This window comes from Gymnoscopelus microlampas (assembly GCF_963454915.1).
Source record: "Gymnoscopelus microlampas genome assembly, chromosome: 7".
Classification (NCBI taxonomy): Eukaryota; Metazoa; Chordata; class Actinopteri; order Myctophiformes; family Myctophidae; genus Gymnoscopelus; species Gymnoscopelus microlampas.
The window spans coordinates 36,050,987-36,069,102 of NC_139944.1; the positions used below are offsets into that span (position 1 = coordinate 36,050,987).

Here is an 18,116-nt window from a genome sequence, read left to right on the forward strand (position 1 = left end):
TACTGTTTGCCTCTCACGTGAGTCATTCCGTTAGGCTTTCTAAAGCAGACTTTCTAGTACATTATACACACATGCTGGTGCCAACACATCAGGTGCAATTATGTAGCGGATAAAGACATACGGTACTTTTGGTAATTAATTAGGAAGACCTTTCTTCCACAGAAAAAAAGACACAAACAAACTCACACATGCACACAGTTCATGCCAATTTGTCAGAATCATGTCAACACTGCAGGCCAGCTGAGGAGGAAGGCAGAGGGAAGGGAAGGTGGGGGCCGAGCTGCGATTGGCCGTTGCCATAACAATGTGGGCGGGAGGAAGGCAGAGAGGGGGAGGAGATGCAGGCCGATTATAAAACCCCTCTGTGCAGCACTTTCTCCTCTCCTTCTCTAATCTGTCTCTCTCTGTCTCTCCTGTATTTAGTCTGTCTCTCTTTTTCCCCCTCATTCCACCAGCAGAGCGACTGCACAGGACGGAAGACAGAGAGAGGCTGAGCTGTCAAGAGGGTGGCTAGTAGTGAAGGGAAGGTTGTCATTTTGTCACTGTGCGTCTGTCCTCCTGCCAGCGCCTCTCAGGAGGATCGCAGACAGCTGTGTGGATTATCTCCTCCCTTTGACTGACACCTGGGAAGAGCCCAGGGGGAAACCTGAGCAGAGTGGTGCCGTCTTGGAGCCGGGAGAGACTGACCGTGCCAGGAGCCCTGCACACACACACCCACAGTGGGTGTGTGTGTGGATGACCTCTTCACTCTCCTGTAAGTATCAGTCATTTCCTTGTGCTGAGTCTGACCCAGTGCTTCTCAAACTTTTTTCATGTCAAGGACCCAAAAATTAACATGTATTTATTTGGCTGCGGAGTGGACCCTCATCTGAAAATATTTTCCACCAGGGACCCCAAGATTTGTGTTTTTGTTTTTGGTTGTTAAAAATAGCAGATCTACAAGCTCACAATGCGTTGCATTGAGACGTGTTGTGAGCTTGTAGATGTGTACATATAGGGTCCCCGGTGAGCACGACTGGTCTCTCCTGGGTTCCCCAAGAAAGGATCTAGGCTAGAGCTATTACCCACTGGGGTGGGTGTTTGGGGCAGCAGGTGTCAGAAACAGGCTCTTTCCACCCCTTGGAGGTCTTACTGTATGGAGGGGCAGAGAAAGGTAGTTCATTAAATTGAACATTTGTCGATTGGCTATTTTCAGTGAACAAATTTCGTGTTTAGAGGGAAAAGGTGCAGACCTTTTATAGAGCCCTGGGGGACCCCGGTCAACTAAGTATACAGTGTTTTAAGTGGTTATGAGGATCCTCTGATGATGAACAACCATGCCAAATGTTTTATTCTCTTCTTGTTTTGTTTAACAAAACAACGTGTCTGTTGTGTTTTGCATCCATGGATGATCTGTATGGGCCCTGCTCTTCTCTCTCTCTCTCTCTCTCTCTCTCTCTCTCTCTCTCTCTCTGATTAGCGTTATGCATCAGTGCTCAGGTGTAAACTGACCCTGGCAGAGCAGAAGGGTAGTAAGGGCTCTCATATATACACTGGTCTTGTCCACTACCACTCAACCCACTCAACTGGCTACAGCATTGTTTACATATCTGGAGCCGTGTGTAATGAAGTGCGTGCAATCCATGCATGTGTCGTGCCTGTGTGAGTGTATGAGTGCGTACGTGCCGTGCATGAGTGTAGATCTGTGTACGTGCTGCTGACATGCTGACCATGCATGTTCAGTGGTATACATATTATGTAGCACTCACCACCATACAGTACACTTCTCCATAGTGTGTGCGTGCGTGCGTCTTATTCTGAATTCAGCTTTTGGTCTTGCCTTGTCATTTCACGTTTTCAACACATATTTTCTACAGCAGCTGGTGTTGAAGTCTCACTCACTGATACACAGCGTGGAAAGGAAATGCTCACATTAATGAATACTGTGTGTCACCATAGAGATTTCTGAATGGCACTGAAGCTAGTAGTTACAGTAAGCTATTGTGTACTGAAGCTAACACTGTGTAGTGATTCTTAATCTTTGGTCCGGCTACAGGTAGAGGGTAGAGTGGGGCAAAGCCCAGGCACAACTGTCACCCTGGCACAAAACCACTGTTTACATGAGCAGCTTATTATTGGGTCTTTGATTCATCAAAGAGGCCCACACCCACTCAGCCATGGCAATGTGAGGATAGAGGCTGCCATATTCAACAACAATACCCTTGGCAACAGCATCAAACACACAGACACACAATTATGCACAGCCATTTGGTCACGAACTCCAAATTGGATGTAATGGACTGTTATTTCACACTGCATTGAGCCGTATGTGTGTGTGGGTGGGTGTTTGGGTGTTTAGGTGTGTGTGTGTGTGTGTGTGTGTGTGTGTGTGTGTGTGTGTGTGTGTGTGTGTGTGTGTGTGTGTGTGTGTGTGTGTGTGTGTGTGTGTGGGGGTGTATGTTTTTACCTGACAAATATAATCTTTACTTCAACAATCTAGCGGATGTAAATTTGAATGGATTTACTCAAGCCACATGTCTACCCTGAAGCCATACAATATGCTGCACACGCCATAAAGATTTCATATTACATAAGTGGATGAAGAAACAGTCATACTAGATTCAGCACAGTGACACATAGTCCAGGGGCCAACACTGATATTTTCACAAATTGGTACCACCTAAGGTGACCGTAAAGTTTTTGTATTTTTGTCTTCCTACATGTCTCTAGTTTATATTTTGGTATGATAACCCTTCCAATCTTGTAGCTTAATGGCAGTTATCACTACCTACTGGCTAATGTATCCGGTAGGAGACACAAAGTAGAATCTTTGTGTCTCCTACAGCCGGGCATCAAATTATTGCGACAAAAAACAAAATATATCCATGTATTCAAGGCTTCATGGGGTGTGCAATTGATAACTTCTCAGATTTTTGGTGTTTGCAAAAAGACTGCTTTCCATAAGCTTGTAAAAGTTTACCCTCCTTCGGTCCAGGGTGGTCATAGCTGAATGGGTAGAGAGTCCCCCTGGGAAACCTAAAGAGGAGTTCACCCAAAAAAATATTTATTTTCTATCAATTGCACACCCCATGAAGCCTTGAATACATGGATATATTTAGTTTTTTGTCGCAATAATTTGATGCCTGGGTGTAGGAGACACAAAGATTCTACTTTGTGTCTCCTACCGGATACATTAGCCGGTAGGTAGTGATAACTGCCATTAAGCTACAAGATTGGAAGGGTTATCATACCAAAATATAAACTAGAGACATGTAGGAAGACAAAAATACAAAAACTTTACGGTCACCTTAGGTGGTACCAAAATATGGCTTGGCCCCTGGACTAACATCTCTTCATCAAATGTAACTTCACCGAGTCAAAGCCATCACCGAGCGTGTTGGTGTCCCTCTTCATGGACTTCGATAATGAAAAGCTTTTGCTTCTCAGTATACGTTGTTACTGGTTTACTACTATTTGTATTGCTTTTATTTGTATACAACTTTTTAAATGGAGTTACAAAGCGCTTCACTCTGCATTAAATATAAAAACATAAATTGTGAAACAGAATAAAAAAGCATTAAAAGAAAAGAACACCGGCCATCCGGCCACTCTACCCCTGAGCCACTGCCGCCCCAGGTCATTCAAAAGTACAGGGATCCTTGTGGCAAAGGCCTGATCACCTTTTGTCTTCAGTCTAGACTTTGGAACGAGTAGAATAATCAGAATCAGCTTTATTGTCACATCACAGATTTACAGAAGTATAAGAGTGGGTGAAATTAGTTTTCGTGCATAGTTCCCATCGTGTTATTTCCATAGTAAAGAAAGGGAAGAAAAGGGGGCGGGCAAGGGGGAAAGGAGCTCAATCAAAGAAATCAAACAAAATGTCTACATATTTACTGAGATAAGATATAAAGGTGCGTGAGCATAGCAGCATATGTATACTGTGCATGATATACTTATCATGCACATGTATATGATGCACCATGCATCATATACATATGGACGTTAGTTAAGGTGCTAGAAAACACAAAAACAAGGACAAAAGTCAGTGCGTTGTACATGGGATTAAAAAATTGCAAAATGTCAGCACATGTCGACCGCATAATCCACATAAGGTAGACAGACAATGGTATAATCCGCAAGTAGGTCCAAGGAAGAGCAAAGGTCTGAGACCAACCTGACGACACCGCCTGTCGTCAGGCTGCTGAACAAGGCTCATGTTCAGCAGGCTGATGGAAGCTGTTAATGAACCTGGTGCTGCTCTAAATACTGCGGTCGGCCCCCTTGCCCGGCCGCGGTCGTTGTAGGGTGTTGAACAGTTTGACTTGACTTGAACAGGTGGTGCTTGTCCTTGATGATGCGCTGGGCTTTGACTACGCGCCGCTTTTTGTACAGTTCCTGGAGCGTCACTCTGCCGATCGCACTACTCGCTGTAGGCTTAACTTTTCTCAGGCAGCACAGTTTCCATACCAGGCCGTAACACAGCCTAATAGAACTCCTTCAACTGAGCTGTTGTAGTACAGCCTGAGGATGCAAGGCAGGTAGCGTGGAGCAGATGTATTCCCTCACCAGCTTTTCAAAGCATTTGCTGACTATCGGGGTGAGAGCGACAGGTCTCCAGTCGTTCAGGCATGTCACTTTGGCCTTTTTGGGGATGGGCACAATGGTTGACATTTTGAAACCTGCAGGGACCACAGCCTGGGAGAGGTTAAAGATGTCAGCAAAAACACCCGCCAGCTGGTCTGTGCATGCTTTTAGGACCCGGCCTGGAATCCCATCAGGTCCCGCCGCCTTCTGGATGTCGACCAGTGTGAAGGCTGTGCGCACGTAGTCCTCCGAGATGGTTAGAGGGCTGGTCTCCTCTGCTGGTCCTGCTGATGGCCCCGCTTGGCTGCTGCGGTTGGAGCTGGTCTCGAACCGGCCGTAGTAGCTGTTCAGTTCGTTTGGGAGGGAGGCAGGCGGGTTCACTTCACTTCTGGTTTTTGGTTACCTATCTGGTAATAGGTAAACAATGAAGGGAGCCTACAATTGGTGTAACGTGCTCTGCTCTTTTGGTTTTAGTTAACAGTCAGGCTGAGTATATTGCAGTCTAGATGGGAGGAGATACATTTGTGGATTAATTTTTCTAGATCAGCAGGAGTTATAAAAGACGAGGCTTAGATGTATTTATTTTTACCAGTATCTGTCCTGTTTCTGACTGGTGTGTTTTTATGTTTTGTTATAGACAGGGCCGTGTAGAGAGACAGGAAGCCAAGGGCAGACAGGAGAAAAGTCATACACCACAGGTTTCCATCCAGAATCGAACCAGTGACATTACAATTACCTGCATGTGGTGTGCCACCTCCCCCTGTTCTTTTGACGGTGCATTGCCTACCTCTCAATAATTCCTCTTTTTTTGTCTAAAGGGCGTCTTCTGTATGGTGCCACTTTTCTTCACAATGGCTGTTCCTGTGCTTTAACCTGTGTGCCAATCAATGAGAAGAACATAAAGACTACAATGTGTTTACAATGACATAACACCATGTTAAGTAATGGTTCAATGTTACAGTATGTGCCAGACAGAATAAGGTGTTGCTTATGTTCCAGCCATTACCCTACTCACTGTGTATTTAGCTACTCAGTAGCTACTGTATGCCCATATAATTCTGGGCACTTGTCACTTTTATGCCCTTCTGTAATGCTCAGCACAGAGGTAAGCCTTTGTCTGACTGATTTGTTTATTTTAGCCTACATAATAATGAGTTTTGTGCAGGGCTTACAGTAGCTAGTTTGTGTACCCAATGTTCTGTCCTTTGTTTGTCCTGAGCACACTGAGGCTATAATTCCTAGCAACCTGGATTGATTTGGCAACACTCTTATGCATCTTGACTTGTAAGGCTTCAAGTTATGTATCATTGACCACTAAAGTGGGTCTTATAATATTATCGCATTATATTGTTTGTACTATTTATTATTTGTATAATTGTAATACGTGACGTACTTTTACTGTTCCTCTTTTAAGTTATTTATTGTGGAGGGACTCGAAATTTGTTGAACTATTTACATTACAGAATCATTGTGTGCTGAACCATTCTTATTCCATAAGTTAATATGCAATTGTATTGTTCACTGAAACCACATCATTGTGTAATGCAGCACCACACCACCTGTGTCCTTTTAACCCCCTCACTGTGAAAGCTCATGTGCAATCAGGGCTAATCTTTCCAGCTAATCTGGAAAAAAAAGCGGCGTATCACACGCAGCTAATGCTTTTCGGTAATAAGAGTGTGTATTTCACAGGACACAGCGTAAACACTCTGGCAGGTCTGCTGGGGTCAGCTTCTTTAAGTTGAAGAGGAAGAGTATCGGTGCATTTGCATCTGGCTGTGGGGATGGGTGATGGCCTGAATTGAAAAATGGATATTACAGACTGATTCTCCCAAGACCCCAGTCTAGCACTGTTGCTGGGTTTTGTGTGTGTGTGTGTGTGTGTGTGTGTGTGTGTGTGTGTGTGTGTGTGTGTGTGTGTGTGTGTGTGTGTTTGCATGCGTTTGTGTGTGTGTGTGTGTGTGTGTGTGTGTGTGTGTGTGTCTACATTATGTTTGTGTGTGAGTATATCTGCGCACACACACATAGGCTTTGAATGTCGGCAATCTATTCCCAGCATCACTACAACCAATAGTCAATGTGATGAAAGGGCATCTGACCAACCATTACAATTAAGTCAATAACATGTTTTAATTGAATTCCATCCGGCAAAATATCCACCACTTTGTGTTCAAGTGGCTTCTTCCAGAAAATACTACGGACTGAATCTGAATCACAGTTACTTTTAACTGGCCAGTAAAATTGCACGTGCAATGATTTTTTCATTGTGAGTTGCTCACAGGAAGTAGTCCAAGGTTTGGCAAGCTCAACTCACAAAACTTAAATGAGTACAGATTCTTAAAAATACATAATCAAAAAGGGAACATCCACAATCACAGACGAGACAGTGTGGGTTATAGTTTCACTTCCTTTATAAGAATGTCTCGCACTCTTTACTTCTATTTCTGTATGCCTCCCTTATCGCGTTCCGTCATTCTCTGCTTATGTCCCTGTTGCTTTGTGTGTCTCCCTCTCTCTGTCTCACTCTCCGTCTCACTGTGTGTGTGTGTGTGTGTGTGTGTGTGTGTGTGTGTGTGTGTGTGTGTGTGTGTGTGTGTGTGTGTGTGTGTGTGTGTGTGTGTGTGTGTGTGTGTGTGTGTGTGTGTGTGTGTGTGTGTGTGTGTGTGTGTGTGTGCGTGCGTGCGTGCGTGCGTGCGTGCGTGCGTGCGTGCGAGCGAGCGAGCGAGCGAGCGAGCGAGAGAGAGAGGAGATACAGTATTGTATAGAGAGACAAACAGATGAGGTGAAAGGTTTCAGTAAGGGGATTAGACATGATTGACCTGTTAATGTGTTAGTATATTGTGCAGCCATCAGCCCAGCACCAAGAGGAACTCAGGTCTCCTCTCTGTCCACAGAGAAAACACACAACTCTCCCTCACTGTGGATTCCTCTAAATAGTAGAGGACCTGGCTAAGATATGTATGCACTTAATTTAGGAGAGAATATCTCAACTGTTTTTGGCTAATATGACCCCAGGGAACAACTTGGGAACTATGAGAAATTCTCTATCCGGGGCGAAATACCCGAAAATGACCGCGCCCTTTTTAAAATGACCACACTTCCAAGATGGCACTATCTTCTAAACCGTTGGAGCTGCAGATTTTCTGAGGTGCTCATAATGTTCAGAATACTCATGTTTGGGAAACCCGTGCCCGAGCCAGCAACCCTACAGGTCATCATATTGGCCAAATCCAATATGGCCGCCACCTGAAAAAGGTTTTGTTTATAACTTTTGAAACAGATGAGCTATGAATGCAAACTTGGTGTCTAAATCATGTTTTTTGTCAATTAGAAACATGTTGGAACGCTTATCTTTATCACTGGGTGTAGCCTGACCTCTATTTTGCATATTTCAAAGATGGCGACTATCTGACAATTAGTTCTACTTTTTTACATTTGTGCAAACTTGGTGTCTATATTTTAATTTTTGAGCATTAAAAACACATTAGAATGCTCATATTATTATTATCATTATCATTATCATTATTATTATTAAAGTTTCATCCAGATTTGAGTGTAGAGTTGTTGGAATGAGTTAAGATCAAACTGAAGAAAAGAAACAACCTGTGTACAGATGTTGAAACAATAGAATATGAGTTGAACCCAAATTATACAGCAACAGCCAGTACAGTATATGCAGAGCAATGCTCAGTATAAATTGAATAATATCATACTAGTCAAAGGTGTATAGAATTGTAACAATATTATGTTCAAATTAGAATCACAGATTTGTTTTGTTCTAATCATACAGCTTCTATATCGAGGTGCAACGAACTCCAGCTTCGCATAATTTGCTTTATGTCCACTACATGACTTTTGAAGCCACAGTGGAGGAGGATGGTGGAAGCTTTACTAGCATCTGCAAGATGGGTCCAGTAAGGTTCCCAAGTCTTAGTCATGGAGTCCCAATACAAGCCCAACGTACTGAAATCTGGGATGTACAGTAATGGCCTTTTGACATGCTGAATGTATTTATCAGTTCTGTTGCTGTTGTAACACCAAGACAATTATGTACAATAATACAGATTGTTCAAATTCTATACCTCCTATGATAGGATTGCATTTATGCTGTGCATTGTTGCACGTACTGCACTAGCTGTAGCTGTATAATTAGGAATGAGTTCTACTCTAAATCATTCTATTGTTTCAATAGAATTACATCTGTAAGATAAATTGGTTGTTTCATAACATAGTGGCCATATATGTGATATGCACATTAGAGTCCTCTAGATAGATTAAATCATTAAGGTAAGCATTCCAACATGTTTCTAATTGTCAAAAAAACATGATTTAGACACCAAGTTTGCATTTGTAGCTCATCTGGTTCAAACATAGCCAAAACCTTTTTCAGGTGGTGGCCATATTGGATTGGGCCACTATGATGATCCCGAAGGTTGCTGGCTCGGGCACCCTTGCTACATCATCAGAGCATACCCTGGGTTATATCTGGGACACATTTGGTGCTTTTAGATTGATTCACGCAAAAAAAATTTTAGGCCCTGGACTGTAATAAATTGACCGTTTTAGCCGTTTGTTTTAGCTGTTCTGTAATAAAATATAAAATTTGACATTTTACACTTTTCTATTTTTCACTAAACATGAGTATTGTGAACATTTTGAGCACCTCAGAAAATCTGTAGCTCCAACGGTTTAGAAGATAGAGCCATGTTTGAAGTAGCGGTCATTTTAAAAGGGGCGTGGTCATTTCCGAGTATTTCGCCCCGGATAGAGAATTTCTCATTGTTCCTAAGTTGTTCCTTGGGGTCATATTAGCCAAGAACAGTTGAGATAATCTCTCCTAAATTAAGTGCATACATATCTTAGCCAGGTCCTAGACTAAAAACCAAAGCACGATTTTCTCAGTGAACTAGCTGACATGATTAGGTAGGTGCATTAGTAGGTGCATGAGGTGCGCAGCAGACGGGAGAACTATTTCCTGAGGCACCATGGCTTATTTTTCCCTGCCTGCATTTCTTTGGTAGTTTGGAGCAGTAGTTTTTCCTACCTTTTTTCCTTGGAGCCCCTTCTTACATTTTAAATCTTACTCAAGTTGATACCCCCCTTGAAGTGTATGTGCACACACACGTTCATGCATGCGCATGCACGCACGCACGCACGCACGCACACGCACACTCTCACACACACACACACACACACACACACACACACACACACGCGCACACACGCACACGCACACACACACACACACACACACACTTCAGACATGTTAACTACTTAAGCATGTACTGTATTTCTCATACGAGAAACCAGGACCCCAGGTTGGGAAACAGTTGTTTGGAGCATCGCCCTGCATTCGATGTGGGAGGAGAGTTCATGTTCAAGTTCAAGCACTTAATTTTCCATTTGTAAATATTTGGAATAGATACCTTTGAATTGAAATGTGGACCTCTCAAAAACAGTAGAGGGTGGAAAAACAACATGCATCAATTAATATAAAATAAAAAATAGTGAAAATAAATAAACATGCACACCATTAAAAACATTTCAGCATGTGCAATGATAAATTGATAAAATGCATGTCGAGGCATCAGCTCAAGGTATTTCAGACTGTGCACATTTCTAGGATTGAAACCTACAAGCAGAACAGGCAGGCTTATTCTCGGCTTAATGGAGAGGTTCATTTCAAATCAGCAGTGCACTGCAATTTTTGTGTCAACAAGAACCACGATTCGTGCCACCCACCGCCCACCTGCTTAGACCAGATCAACAGGCATATACTGTAGCAAGGCACCCACTCATCCATTTCCGTTTTTAGTCAATTCATCTGGCAGAGGTGAACCAAGATAAGTTTCAAACATCACACAAACCCATTATATAAGTTATGCTTGTCTGTCTCGCTTTGGTATAAATCTCTCAAGCTCATGAGAGTCCAGTGGACTGGCCACAGACTTTTGCCTTTCAGTGGAATGGAAGCATACGGACGGTACATTTCTCATGCACAGGTTCTTGATTTTGACCTTAACCGTGGTTGTGTTGGTGTCTTTGACGTTTGACCATGTCGGCCCAAAAACTAATAATCTCTTCAGGCCAGCTTGATCCTTCCTACCAAGTTTCATGCAGATCTAGCTGTCATTTGTGGAGTTATTTTGTTAATCAGTACACAGAGAGTGAGAGTGATGACAGCACAGTGCCTCACATTGCTGTGAGCAGGGTGAAAATAAAAACATGGCTAGGCTTCTAGTCTGCTGCTCTGGACTGTAAATACAATTATAGGCATTTAATATTTTTTCTACTGGGAGCTACAGTGTGCGGACTTCCCTTCCTTTCCTCTAATCTACGTATTGTTGTTCAGCACCTGAAAAGTTTGGTATGTGTGTGCTTCCCTCTGGGCTATTACACACACACACACACACACACAAACACACACACACACACACACACACACACACACACACACACACACACACACACACACACACACACAGAGAGAGAGAGTCAGACTTAATTGCATATTTGTATTTAATCTGGCACTTGTAGAAGCTTTTAATTGCCGGTCAAGATTTTCTGTCCTGCTCTATTGTTGTGTATTCAACTAATACACTTTGATCTGAGTTGGGTTACATGGACATAAAATCAAAGGTCACACAAATGCATCACGATGAAAGAAATACTTTAGAAAAAATGCTCATCTCCTAACAAAACAACCATGACATTCCCTTCCCCATTACATAATCCAGCATGGCCTGGGATACAATTGGCCAGTCTACTGTTGACCCCACAGTGTGGGGTGGCCCATGGTGTACAGTAGCCCCACTGTTCACACGCATAGTGAAGGGGTAGAATGAGAGGGATAAAGAGAAAGAAAACACGGCAATCAGAGTTTTTTAAAAATATATCACAATATTTTTGCAATTTCAGTCTGGGCATATGAGAAGAAAAGATGGACATAAAACATAATGCCATCATGGCTATCGCCAGCGGAGGTGTAAAAAGACAGAGAGAGTAATGACAGAGAGAGAGAGAGAGAGAGAGAGGGAAGTTGATGTATATAAGTCATAGGTCAGTGCAGAGAAAGCCGTGTCTGTTGTCTCGCGATGCATCTCTCCACTGCTGGTGAGAAGAGAGGGAGTCAGAGAGGAACAAAAGGTCATTTCTATTAAGACCTCAGCGAACAGAGGAGGAGAACAGGGTGATTATGGGAGGACAGGATGAAACGGGACATCATGTGCCTCTCACCACCGAGTGTGTGCAGTATGTACACTGCAAAATCCTACCAATTGATGTGTAAAGTAATGGTCCCAGATCCCGTCCATATTGTACACAGTAGGCAAATGGTTCTCAAACCTATTTTAATTTCAAGGACCCCTTAACTCTGGGAGTATAGAAATGGACCCGTAAGTCCATTTGATTTCATAAGTATCCCTTATTTTAATTTCTGGGAGTTGGCAACCCTACCTATGGCTGTCTCATTGTTATCATTGATCAGACCTATCGTGATCAGCGGACTTGACCACTAGGTTGGAGCTGTGCATGGCCATGCAGTCATTTGTATAGGGAGTAAAGGAGGAGAACTTTCCTGTGTTTCCCCCCCCCCCTTTTTATCCCACGATTTTTGTAACCCATTTTTTCACCCAGTGCAAATTGCCTAAGCTCTCCCTCTGCCAGCCTGGGGAGAGCCCCGAACTGAGCTCATGCTTCCTTCAATGCATGAGGAGTGAGCAGGCCGATTCTTATCACCTGACAGGGGGGAGTTTCCCCGGTAGGTCGTAGCACGTGGAAGGAACATGTTATACCAGCCAGTTCCTTTCCCCTCCATCAGGCACCCCGGCTGACCAGGGGGAGGCAGTATAGAGACCAGATTACTGCATGTTTTTTTGTGAGGGTACCTACCCTAGGGGACACGGGGAGAACATGCAAACTCCACACAGAAAGGCCCTTTCGCCAACCCCAAGAACTCTCCTGTGTTGAGGGTCAGGAAGGCGGAGGTGTTGGAACCCATCTTCACCACCTTTCCGACAGATAATCCAGGATACATCTGCACAGGCTGGGGTTGAGTCCTATATAGGGATGGGACAATATGAACATTACATGTCACGATTACAGTGGCAAAAATAATTGCGATTGAAGATATCACGATAACCAAAATATGCTTAAAGCGTAAAATGCCACTTTTGTTAACCACTTGAACCCCCTGTATCCATCTCAACAAAAGCTAATTCATCCTAGTGTACAGTATGATGGAGGGCAATTTCACGATAAATTGAATCCGCAATACGATTATTGTACGATTTTTTTTATCACAATAAACGATAACGATTATCGTCCCATCCCTAGTCCTATGTGTGCCTGAGTTTGGTGTCCAGACTGGAGGGAACTCTTCATCATTCGAGTGCCCTCGAGATCTGCGACACAAGCTACTTCCATTGGTCTCTGTTGGGGACTAATGGTGTTAATTTATGAGCTGTAATTTATGAGCTGAAAGTTATAAATGGCATTCTTCCATAAGAGTTCCTCTTTCCTTGGTGGAAGAGGGCAGTTTAGTCTTGTTTAGAGTTGGGATCCGGAACCATAGCAACCGTAGCAACCGTATCCAACATTGAGGTACCGGTATCGGTTCCATCACATTTGGAACCGTTTACAGAACCAGTTTTATCACCCTGTCAGAGCTGGTATGTGGACTTCACGTCTGCTATACAATTACAATACCAGTGGTTCTCAAATTTTTAAATTTCAAGGACCACCATAACTCTGAGAGTGTATAAATGTAACCAAATCTGCCCATAAGGATTTGGCTCTATTTGGACACTCTCAGAGTTACAGACCTGTAAGGGTCCATTTGGAACCCCCTATAGGAATCGTGAAAGGGAAACGTCAAGGAATTCGGACCGTTAAGAGGGAATCGTTAAGGAACCGGAATCGTTAAAATCCTAAAGGATCCCAAGCCTAGTCGTGTTGTGATTTATGGTTTCATCTGTGGATCTGTTTTACCGGTAGGTGAATTGGTGGGGCTCCATGCAGTATGGAGCCAAACTGGCAACCTGTTATTCATCAGCTCTTTGTCTTGCTTCTCGAAGCATTTGCTCAGATGGGGGGGGAGTGGGTCAACAGTATTTTAGACCATTTACCTTGCTTTTTTGGCACTGGAATTATTGTTGCTGATTTGAAACTCTACCCTATCAAGGAGGATCTACACAAGCTCTCAAGGAAAGTACTTTACCATCAAGGAGGGATTGGTTGTAAATATCCAAACTATTGATAGCTCTTAATCTGGTTCTTAAAACACCATGATTAATTAAGAGACTAGGTACAACCCTTTTACAACTTGCACCTTACTTTGAATCTTGGCAACTGCTATCAGGATTAACAGCCTATTGGCAAACACACACGTTTTTCTTCCTATCTTCCTTTCCTATGTGTAATGCTGGCATGCTGAATGAGCATATTCAGCGCATGTGAACTACTGGTGCAAAAGGTAATCTGACCACAGGGCCACAGTTGCCTTTCTGCAAAACCACATGACACACGTACTGTACATACAGTCAGGCGCTCAAAACAAACACACATACACAGGCAACACGGATTCCTGTTTCTCACATAACACAATTGTGTCTATTATGATGTATAGCAGGGTGTGGATGTTGGTGAAAAAGTTGAGACGCAAGGCGTGAGAAAAGAGGCGAAGAAGAAGGAGATTTCCCTAGCTCTAACATCCAAGTCCAACTGTGAATTCATTAGTAATATTATTCAGATGTCCAATGCAATGATAACATCTGCAACTATAGCGTTTGTGCTCTGAGGTCATGAGCCTCCAGGTTGGCTGTCAGTCAGCTTAGTTTTTAAGTTTCTCTGTTTTAAGTTTAGCTTGTTTTCATGACTTAAACGTTTTGCATCCCACGACACAACAGATATTAGCATGAGTGATGATCAATCGCCCTAATCACTCGGCTATTGAGTCAACTCGCTCCCATTGGGGATCGTTGTTGTTGTTGTTGATGAGGTTCACGTAACAAATGGAAAGTTCAATAGAGCTCCATAGTTTAATATAAAATGAATGACTGAAATCTATGTTACAGCTGAAAGTTGATGCTTGCATACTAGCAGGTGAAGTTGTTGGAGGTTGTTTGCTACTGGGGGTCCCTGGAACAAAATATTTTACAAATAGCAGATCTACAAGCTCACAGTGCGGCACTCTGTGCCGCGCTATGAGCTTGTGTATCTGCCATTTTTTAATAGCCAAATAAATCTAAAATGACAGAGATTCGTTCCTCGATTGAATGGGTTAGAATATTTTAAGCAGATGGTACACTAGATGCGCTACCATTTTTATTGTCCATCAAATTGAATCCCGGTACTCCGATCAGATTCAGGTTTCTATGCTTTGACTCCCTCCTTGTTCAGTGCTGTTGCAATAGAGAATGTGTTGGTGACCTTGCTGGAGATCACAGCTTGTAGCCTTGCCTGGCTGTCACAGACAGGGATGTCACGTCACTCAGGACCCACCATCCGCAATTCCCCATCATAATTAGAACACAGGGGACTGGAGTCTGGCTGCTATTTGCTGATGCACAGTAAAAATCCTCTGTGTTAATTTAACTCATTCAATCCGGGAACGCATCCGGAGTGCCGCGCTATGAGCTTGTAGATCTGCTATTTTTGAAAAATCGTACAAATTTGGGGGTAAGGCAAAGATATTTTGTTCCAGGGACCCCCAGAAGATTTGAGTTACAAATGTTCGCTTTAAAAATATACATATTCAAAGATTTGCACACATTTTCACGATATACGATACACAGATGCGTTCCCAGATTTGAATGGGTTAACTGAGAGTGTACAAATGGACCCAAATGAACCAATTTCTATACTCTTAAGGGTTGAAATTAACACAGATGATTTTACTGTGCAGTGTGCACTGTGGTGTTGCCCTTCCCTAAAGCCACTTGATGGCCTCAGTAGCATTAATACATTCAGTTTCAATGGACAGTGCAGTATGAAAGGAGAGAACGAAAGGGAGAGAGAAATGGAGACAAAATATGTTCCTCTGAGATCTGTATCCACGTGCGTGCACACACACGACAGGCAGGCACACACACACACACACACACACACACACACACACACACACACACACACACACACACACACACACACACACACACACACTTTGATATTAAAGATAAAGTGCAGAGTTAGCCATAGGCTAATTAATTGTCAGCTGTAGTTCCTTAGCCATAGGAAGTGTGGTCGAATATGTCATATGCCATCGCCCACTGACCTGTAAAAAGCCATGAAGCCCATTTAAAAGGCGTTGCATCTTTTCCCATCAGCTGGCCCCATTCTGAATGAGTACGCACAAGGCCACTGGCTTATTCTTGGAATCTCTGGATGACTGGCCATATTAAAAATACAGTTTTCCACTTGATGCATTTGGTCAGTCAAAACAACGTAATGTACAACATACTCTCCCATAACCACATGTAACCTTGATCCATAAGCTCACAAGTTTATAATATCTCTGAGCTTGTAGTGGCTATTTTTGTCAGTATGACTTTAAATTAACCACATTAACCCTGGCCTTAGGGTTTTCAATTCCAATTTTGAATAGTCAAACTATATAGTACAATAGGTCTCAAGTGATTACGCATAAGGGTAAAAACAACCCTTGATGTGGTGGGATAGACGAATGCTACCATCCGTCCCTGCTAGATGTGGATGGAGTATAGTGAATGGAGTACAGTGAAGAAAGGGAGTGAGAGTGAGAGAAATGAGAACGTGAACACTACAGCAACAAAGTATCCGCAAAGTATCTTTGTGTAAAGAGATGATTTGTAACAGACCCTTTGAGATCCACTGAAACATCCAGAGCAAAGGCACTGTCTGTGAATATGTGTGCGTGTGCGTGTGCGTGTGCGTGTGCGTGTGCGTGTGCGTGTGTGTGTGTGTGTGTGCCAGTCAATAGTCTCACACTTTGAGGCCAACCAAGGGCTTCTAATTGTCTGGGAGCATAAAGGCCGCAGGACGCAGCCTAATCCACAGAGAGAAGTCTGTTTTCTGTAAACAAGATAAATGAAGTGCACCGCCGTTAGAAACACACACGCACACACGCACACATGCACACATGCACACATGCACAAGCCACACACGCAGTCCCAGTCAGGAACATTCTCCCTGGCGACACATGCAATTAAGTCATACCAGAGGGCAGCTGAGGGGCCAGAGTGAATAGCGAGAGGGTCCAATCAAAGGCCAGGTGGAGCTATCTCATTAGTCCCTGTCCTATAGAGCATCGCAGTTGCGCAGAATCCGGGTGCCGGAAGTAAATACTCAATGCATTTTTCCCATTGACTTTTCCAAAAATATTTATATCAATGAATTTAAGCCTAGGATCAAGCCATCCAGGATTCTGGTGAATCATGACCATAAAACCTTTTTTTCTGTGATTTTTTTAATTTTATATTTAATGATATGATATACTATGTTTAATAAATACCCTTTGTTTTGCCGTTTTCAAAAAAGTTTTTTCACAGAATCAAACGTTTTATGGTCATGATTCACCAGAATCCTGGATGGCTTGATTCTAGGCTTAAATTAATTTATATAAATATTTTCAATGGGAAAAATGCATTGAGTATTTACTTCCGGCAACTGGAAGTGGGCGGGAACTGCGACGCTCTATTTACAGTAAACAGGGGGTTTGTTAAATTGAATGCCCAACACTGTCCTACAGGAGAGGAGAGGGGAGGAGGGGAGGGGAGGGGAGATGGAGATGGAGTGGTGAGTACAAAATGATTGCTATAACCAACAATGGAAATTGACTGGTGCATGTGATGAACACGTTGGACTCTCAATTATGTCTGTTTTATGTTGAACCACAACTGTAATTTACGGTGCACAGAGAAGCATAAAAATAAAAACCATGGGGGAAAACGATTTGTTAGATTTTTCAGGATTGCCTGAAAAGAAGTACATTTTTAATGGGATTCTGTATATAGGTTTTACTGAGCATTTAGTTGAAGCACTTATCCACAGCATTTTCTCTAGCATTATGCACAGTATAGGAGGATGTGGGCTGAAAAGAGAACGGCAGGTCTGTCAGCACAGAAAGAGTCTCAGTGACAGTAAGAACAGTCTCATAACAGTGTGTTCTTCCTTGAAGACAAACTATTTATTATTCAGCTGTCTGTTCTGTGAGAGAGATCAAGAACATAGAAAAGTTACAGAAGTGGCAAGTTTAGGAGGTTTAAATATAATAATATGAAATAGAGATTAAGGTTTTGTTTGCAATTAAGAAAGCCACTGTTTGCTTCCATAATAGCAGAGAGAGAGAGAGATAGAGAGAGAGAGAGAGAGAGAGAGACCCCCCTACCACCCACCCACACACACACAAAGAGCAATTGGCACAGAGCAGGATAATGATTGAAGTAATAAAAAGCAGTGTCAGTGACGTTTATATGTCATCTATTTGAGCAGTTGAGCGCATTCATCAGGTGATGCCCCGCTGTTCTCTGCCTCATTATCAGATGGCAGGGATGGCAGTCACCACGCAGAGGAAC

General features: G+C 43.0%; 1 protein-coding gene across 1 annotated transcript in view; it reads left to right on the forward strand.

The window, feature by feature from the left end:
• Nucleotides 1-401: 401 nt before the first annotated feature.
• Nucleotides 402-18,116, forward strand: part of cdk18 (cyclin dependent kinase 18) — a 37,367-nt gene continuing 19,652 nt past the window's right edge. Inside the window, exon 1 of the mRNA XM_084062107.1 lies at nucleotides 402-754. The gene's annotated coding sequence lies outside the window, so the exon portion shown is untranslated. The remainder of the gene's footprint in view (nucleotides 755-18,116) is intronic.